We start from the raw sequence: 8,032 nt of genomic DNA, 5'->3' as shown, positions 1-8,032 counted from the left end.
GCTTACCTCACAGTCCAACCTATTGTGAGATATTCCCAAGTGGTGCAGAACTCGAAGAAGTTGGAAGAAACGGAGAAGGAGAATGCACGTATGCAAAGGCCCTGGCAGCCAAGGAACCCTGGTTTAGTGGATCGTAATGATCGGCGTTTTGTGAGACCTACGCCCTACCCCACTTCCTACTTTTTAGTCTAGGAGAGTAGGTCAGAACCCTGGTTTTCAGCAGCCCGGCCAGTTTAGACAGTATGGTGGGAACCGACCACCAGTGAGTGCAAGTGCTAGGCATGTGAATGCGAATCCTAGGCCTTTTGTTCAGAAGCTCCCTGTTGCAGCTACCCCAGTTGGACCCAACAATCCTGTTTGCTTTTTCTGTAAGCAAACTGGTCATTTCGCTCGTGCCTGTCTGAAGCGGCCTGCCGAGCAGCCTGCTCCAGTGGTGAAGAATGCTCCTACTCCTCCCTCTGGTAGAGTGTTCAGTATTTCTAGTGCTGAGCAGGATCCAAGCCATGAAGTGATTACAGGTACATTGTTAGTCGCTTCTATTCCTGCATTTGTCTTATTTGATACGGGTGCATCTCATTCGTTCATGTCATCTGCATTCATCAAGAAGACTAACCTAATCCCTGAGAAATTGTCTAGTTGTTTGTTGATTAGTACACCTACTAGTCCTGTTGTGAAACTAGATAAAGGTTTAGTTAAATGTCCTGTATTGATTGGTGAGAAGAACTTGGAAGCCAATTTTGTACTTCTTGATATGAAGGACTTCGATGTTATTTTGGGAATTGATTGGTTAACAGCCCACAAAGCTGTCTTTCTTTGTTCCTCAAGGAAGATTCAGTTCCATATATGTGGAAGTCCACTCTTTGAATTTCAAGGTGAGAAAAGAAGGGTTTGTAAGAAGGTGTTGTTTGCACTGATGGAAGTCTATGCCCTAGTGGATGATGCTTCATCTAAAGACAAGGGTAAAGTGGAGAAAAGAGTTGATGAAGTCAGGATTGCCTGTGACTTTGTTGATGTCTTCCCTGACGATCTATCGAGAGTGCCTCCAGATAGGGATGTTGAGTTTTCTGTTGATCTCGTCCCTGGTGCCGCTCCGGTATCTAAGGCTCTGTATAGGATGGCTCCTACTGAGTTGAAAGAGTTGCAAAACCAGTTGAACGAGCTCATTGATAGAGGTTTCGTACAACCTAGCGTATCACCTTGGGGAGCTCCGGTGTTGTTTGTCAAGAAGAAAGATGGTAGTATGCGTCTGTGCATCGACTACCGTGAGTTGAATAAGCTGACTATCAAGAATAGATACCCGCTGCCCAAAATTGATGATCTCTTCGATCAGTTGAAAGGTGCAGCTGTGTTCTCGAAGATTGACTTGAGATCTGGATATCACCAATTGAAAGTGAAGTCTAGTGATATCTTCAAGACAACTTTCCGAACACGGTATGGCCACTATGAGTTTAGAGTCATGCCTTTTGGATTGACTAATGCTCCTGCAGTGTTCATGGACCTCATCAACCGAGTATTTCACGATGTGCTTGATAAGTTTGTGATTGTTTTCATCGACGACATCTTGATCTATTTGAAGAATGAAGAAGAGCATGCGAGCCATCTAAGTTTCACTTTGCAAAGATTGCGAGAAAAGAAGTTGTACGCCAAGTTTAGCAAGTGTGACTTCTTGCTTAAGAGAGTAGTATTCCTCGGCCATGTGGTTTCAGCTGATGGAATTCGTGTTGATCCTGAAAAAGTCCAAGCTGTGGCTGATTGGGAAAGACCGAAGTCGGTAACGAAAATAAGAAGTTTTCTTGGATTGGCGGGTTACTACAGAAGATTTATTGAGAACTTTTCTCGGTTGGCTGCTCCTATGACTAAGTTGACCAGGAAAGAAGAGAAGTTTGTTTGGTCCGGCGCTTTGTGAGAAGAATTTCCAAGAGTTGAAAGATAGATTGACAAGTGCCCCGGTTTTGACTATACCTGATAGTTCCGGTGGTGACAGTTTATACCGATGCGTCAAAGATTGGTTTGGGTTGTGTACTGATGCAACATGGCAAGGTCGTAGCCTATGCTTCTCGGCAATTGAAAGATTATGAGCAGAATTACCCCACTCACGATCTAGAACTTGCCGCTGTTGTCTTCACTTTGAAGATTTGGAGACATTACCTCTACGGTGAGAAGATTGCCATTTTCACGGATCATAAGAGTTTGAAATACTTCTTTACCCAAAAGGAGTTGAACATGAGACAAAGGAGATGGTTGGAACTAGTCTCTGATTATGATTGTGATATTCGGTATCACCCTGGGAAGGCAAACGTTGTTGCTGATGCTCTTAGTAGGAAGAACCAGAATAAGACTTTGGATTTGAATGCTTTGAGTCTACCATTGTGGTATTCTATTGAGAGCTTTGATTTGGAAGTTGTTCCTGAGAATTATGTTTCTGTTCTTTCTGCCATGATGGCAAGATCTGGCCTTAGAGATAAGATTGTTGCCCTGCAAAGTTCTGATCAAGAACTTATGGTCAAAGTTGAGAAGATTTCTTCGAATCCTGAGTCGGACCCCGACTTTGGTATATCCATGGATGGTGCTTTATTGTTTAGAGGTAGACTGTGCGTGCCGGAAAATGAAGAAATTAAAAAGGAAATATTGAAGGAAACACACCAGTCAGTCTTTACTATACACCCGGGAAGCACCAAGATGTACAAGGACTTGAAGGAACATTTTTGGTGGATTGGTTTGAAGGCTGATGTTGATAATTTTGTTGCCAAGTGCGAGACTTGCCAACGTGTGAAAGCCGTTCGTCAACCCCTTCCTATTCCTAGTTGGAAGTGGGAGGATATCTCTATGGATTTTGTAACTAGCTTGCCTCGGACAAGTAAAGGCAATGATACTGTGTGGGTGATTGTTGATAGGTTGACCAAATCAGCCCACTTCATTCCTATGAAGATCACTCATACTCTGGATAAGTTAGCTAGGCTTTATGTGGACAATGTGGTTCGTCTGCATGGTGTGCCGATGAGTATTGTTTCTGATCGCGATCCTAGGTTCACCTCAAGGTTTTGGAATAGTTTGCAGAAAGCTTTGGGAACCCAATTGAATTTGAGTACAGCTCATCACCCACAGTCGGATGGACAATTTGAGCGAACAATTCAGACGTTGGAAGACATGCTCAGATCTTGTGTAGTAGATATGGGTCGTAATTGGGATGAACACCTAGCTATGGTTGAGTTTGCCTATAACAACAGTTATCAAGCAATAATAGGCATGGCTCCATTCAAGGCTTTGTATGGAAATACTTGTAGGACACCTTTGTACTGGACTGAGACGGGTGAAAGAAAAGTCTTAGGTCCTGAGATGATTGAGGCTATGAGTGCTATGGTTGATTTGATAAGAGAAAGGATTAAGTCTGCCCAGTCAAGACAGAAATCTTATGCTCACAAGAGAAGGACCGATTTGGAATTTCAAGTGGGAGAGAAAGTTTTCTTGAAGGTCTCACCAATGAAGGGTGTGATGAGATTCAATGTTAAGGGAAAGCTTAGCCCTCGTTTCATTGGACCTTTTGAGATTTTGGAAAAGGTTGGGCCTGTTGCATACCGATTAGCATTACCTCCGCCTCATGCTGGTGTTCATAATGTGTTTCATATTTCGATGCTTCGGAAATACATAGAGAATCCGGAACACATTTTACAACAAGCGCCTGAAGCACTTAGTGTTGATTTGACCTACGATGAAGAACCGGCCGAAATCCTAGATAAGAAGGACAAGCAGCTGCGGAATCGCACCATCCCTTTGGTGAAGATTTGGTGGAAGAACCATAACCCTGAAGAAGCTTCTAGGGAGAAGGAAGAAGATATGAAGGAGAAGTTTCCTCACCTCTTCGGAAGCACAGGTACGCTTTCAATTTCAAGGAAGAAATTTCTTTAAGGGGGGGAGAATGTGAAACCCAGCCCTAACCTTGACCCGAAAAACCATGTTGTTTGTAAGTCCGACAACTCGAAGTAAAGCAAGAAGTAAGCTTTGGGCCATCCTAGTGGAAGACTTGGTGTCTGGCTTTGAATCCATGAGTGTTGATGACCATGTTCTATTTATGGAAACTGAATCTTGATGAAGATCGGATTAGTTGATGGACTTGGAGTGTTCTCTATCATGGTTCGAAGGCATTTCTACCTATTAGGTAAGTCACTTGGTGTGTGTGCAAAACCCCTTTATGTTTGGATTTGATCTGAGCCTTCAATTCCCTGTTTTGAACTTGCTGAACTGATTGGTCGACTCATTGCTCGACTGGGCCAGTCGACCAATCCAATCGACCAATGGGTTCTGTATTTGCTAATTAGGTTTTTGCTTGCTCTATTTAAGTCCAATCTCAAGTTTACTTCATATTTTCTGCCTCCAAACTCTTTGGAACGAACCAAAGACCTCTGCGAGTCATCTCCCTTGCGTTCTTGGTGTTTATCCTGATGGATCTTTGTCAAAACTCGTGTTCTTATCTTGACGGATCCTTGGAGAGATTCTTTATAATATTGATTATCATCTTCTGACCACTGCATAATTGATTAGATATACACTTCTGACCAAACCTGTATTCTTCATTAGCTTCTGATGAGATATTTCTAAAGAGAAATCTGCTGATGAAAGCCTTAATAACTGATTAGATATTCTCAGATAATGGCTTGTAGAAAATCTTTGAGCTTTTGATAAAAAGAATCCTCCACATAATCTGCTTCGTGAATTATTTTATTGATTAGCTCCTTTGGTTTTTGATCGAAAGGCTGCCTTAGAGAAATGGCTACTGGAGCCTGACTTCGGAAAGTCGGGATCACCCTCGGAAGGAATGATCCATGATTAGCTTAGCATGACCTGGCTACCTAAGCCTGACTTACGTAAAGTCGGGACCACCCTCGGAAGGAATGATCCGTGATCAGCTTCAGAAAGCATGACAAAGCCTCGGAAGGCTAGCTACTTAAGCCTGACTTACGAAAAGTCGGGACCACCCTCAGAAGGAATGATCCGTGATCAGCTTCGAAAAGCATGACCAGGCCTCGGAAGGCTGGCTACTTGAGCCTGACTTACGAAAAGTCGGGACCATCCTCGGAAGGAATGATCCATGATCAGCTAGCATAATCAGGCCTTGGAAGGCTGGCTACTTGAGCCTGACTTTGGAAAGTCGGAATCACCCTCGGAAGGAATGACCCTGGATCAGCGTTGAAAGGATGATCAGATCTCGAAAGGCTGGATACTTGAGCCTAACTTAGGAAAGTCGGGATCACCCTCGGAAGGAATGGCCCTGGATCAGCATTGAAAGGCATGATCGGAAGACTGGTTTACCAAAAATGTCTTTTGAACTAAATGAAGAAGAATCCTTTGATGACAATGATTAATAAGATGATTTCTTCAAGAATACTAGAAAATCCCGTTTCCTTTCTATTGATAATATTTCTTGAGATGAATTACATTCCACGATTGTTTCAAATAGCTCCCATAAGCATCCTTTAGCCAATATGTATTTCTGCTCACAGCTTTTGTCACCACATATGGTCCTTCCCAGTTTGCAGAAAGCTTTCCATAGTTCCTTGGATCTGATGCTGATTTCTTTCTCAAGATCAAATCTCCCACTCTAAAAGATTTAGGTCTAACCCGAGCATTGTAGTACGCCGTTGTTCTCCTATGATATTCTATATTGCAGTATAAAGCTTTTTCTCTCACTTTATCTAAAAATTCAAGATTTGCTCTCAACCCTTCTTCATTAGTTACCGGATCAAATCTTTCTGACCTGTTTGATCCCACCATGACCTCCACTGGAGCTAATGCCTCAGACCCATATGCTAATTTAAAAGGCGTTTCTCCTATTGGTGTCCTGACTATAGTTCTATACGCCCACAGTACATGAGGTAGTTCATCAATCCATAGACTATTTGCGTCATCCAGTCTCCTTTTTATTCCCTGCAGAAGTGTTTTGTTGGTTACTTCGATTTGACCATTGCATTGAGGATACGCCACAGATGAGTGTTTGCATTCAATGTGATAATCTGCACAAAATTCTTTGAATCTTTCATTGTCAAATTGTAGTCCATGATCAGTTAGTAAAATCTTTGGCAGACCATATCTGAATATAACATGATTTCTGAAGAACTTCTCAATTTGATTTGTGGTCGTTGTGGCTAAGGCTTCTGCTTCCACCCATTTTGTGAAATAATCAATTGTTGCTACCACGAATTTTTTCTCTCCGGTTGTAATAGGAAATGGGCCTAGTAAATCCATACCCCACATAGCAAATGGAAGGGGATTAAGTATTGACGTCAGTTGTTCTGCTGGCTGGCTCTAAATTGGTGCATGAATTTGACATTGATGACATCTCCTTACATATTCAATTGCTTCAGATTGCATGCGTGGCCAATAAAATCCTTGTCTTAGAACTTTATAAGCCAAAGCCTTCCCACCTAAATGACTTCCGCAGATTCCCTCATGGACCTCTACTAAAGCATATCGTGCATCAGATGGTCCCAAACATTTCAAAAGTGGCCCAGAAACTGTTCTTTTATATAACAGTTCATTCTTTAGAATAAACTTAGTAGCTCTTCTTTTCACAGTTCTAGCCTTTTCTCTATCCTCAGGAAGAACACCATCTTTAAGATACTGTATAATAGGATCCATCCAAGATACTTCTGCATCAATCTCCATTATCTCTGGCTCTGAATATGCTGGGATATCCAGCTCCTCAAAATATACAGCCTGTGGTATAGAGGTAGATTTTGCAGATGCTAATTTTGCCAGAGAATCTGCTTCATTGTTTTGATTTCGGGATATTCTCATAATCGAGAATTGTGAAAACCATTCTTTACACTCCCATACCTTCTTAAGATAATTGACCATCCGATTATCCTTCGCATCATACGCTCCTGTAACTTGGCTGACCACCAGCTCGGAATCACTTTTTACTTCAATGTTTTGTACACAGAGAGATTTGGCCAATCGTTGTTTGAAGCATGAAAATATACATCAATAAGAGCTTCATATTCCGCTTCATTGTTTCAAGCATGAAAATTAAATCGTAGTGCATTTTGAATTACAAATCCGAACGGACTTTGTAAAATCACCCCTACTCCTGATCCATGAGAATGACTTGATCCATCCACATGCAGAGTCCAACCAGAAGACATCTCATTGGAATCTTTTTCCTCCTCCGGTAGTGAAATACTTTCAGCAATTAAATCAGCCAACACCTGTGCCTTTATCGCAGTTCTGGGTTTATAATCTATATCATGTTCTGTTAGCTCTACTGCCCATGATACCATTCTCCCTGCCAAATCAGGCTTATGCAATATTTTCTTTAAAGGCCAGTTAGTAAGAACAATAATTGGATGAGCCTGAAAATAAGGTCTAAGCTTCCTAGCTGCCATTATCAAAGCTAAAGCTTGTTTTTCAAATTCTGGATATCTAGATTCTTCATCTAACAATGTATGACTTACAAAGTAGATAGGATTTTGGACAGGACCTTCCTCTCGAATTAATACTGCACTTACTGCCACCTTTGAAGAAGATAAATATATCTACAAGATCTCTCCTGGCTTTGGTCGAGATAGTACTGGTGGACTGGTCAGCCTCCTCTTTAATTCTTCAAATGACTTTTGACAATCCTCTGTCCATTTGAATTCGTTGAGTGCATTTAGATTTTTCAATGCCTTGAAGAATGGTGCACATTTATCTCCTGATCTCGATATAAACCTGCTTAATGCCGCCACTCTTCCTGTTAATCTTTTGGATCTCCTTCATACTGCTAGGTGTTGTCATATTCAAGATGGCCCTAATTTTCTCTGGATTCGCCTCAATACCCCTCTGTGTAACCATGTAACCTAGAAATTTACCAGATGAAACTCTGAACGCACACTTTTCAGGATTGAGTCTCATTCCATTCCTCCTCAGCACATCAAAGCACTCCCCTAGATCAGCAAGATGATCAGATCTGAATTGACTTTTTACAAGAAGATCATCTACATAAACTTCCATGTTTCTTCCAATCTAATCAGCAAACAACTTATTCATTGCCCTTTGA

This window comes from Hakea prostrata, chromosome 7 (genome assembly GCF_041222555.1).
Source record: "Hakea prostrata isolate BN-2017 chromosome 7, UWA_Hpros_2, whole genome shotgun sequence".
Classification (NCBI taxonomy): domain Eukaryota; kingdom Viridiplantae; phylum Streptophyta; class Magnoliopsida; order Proteales; family Proteaceae; genus Hakea; species Hakea prostrata.
Note: the sequence above shows the minus strand (reverse complement) of the source record.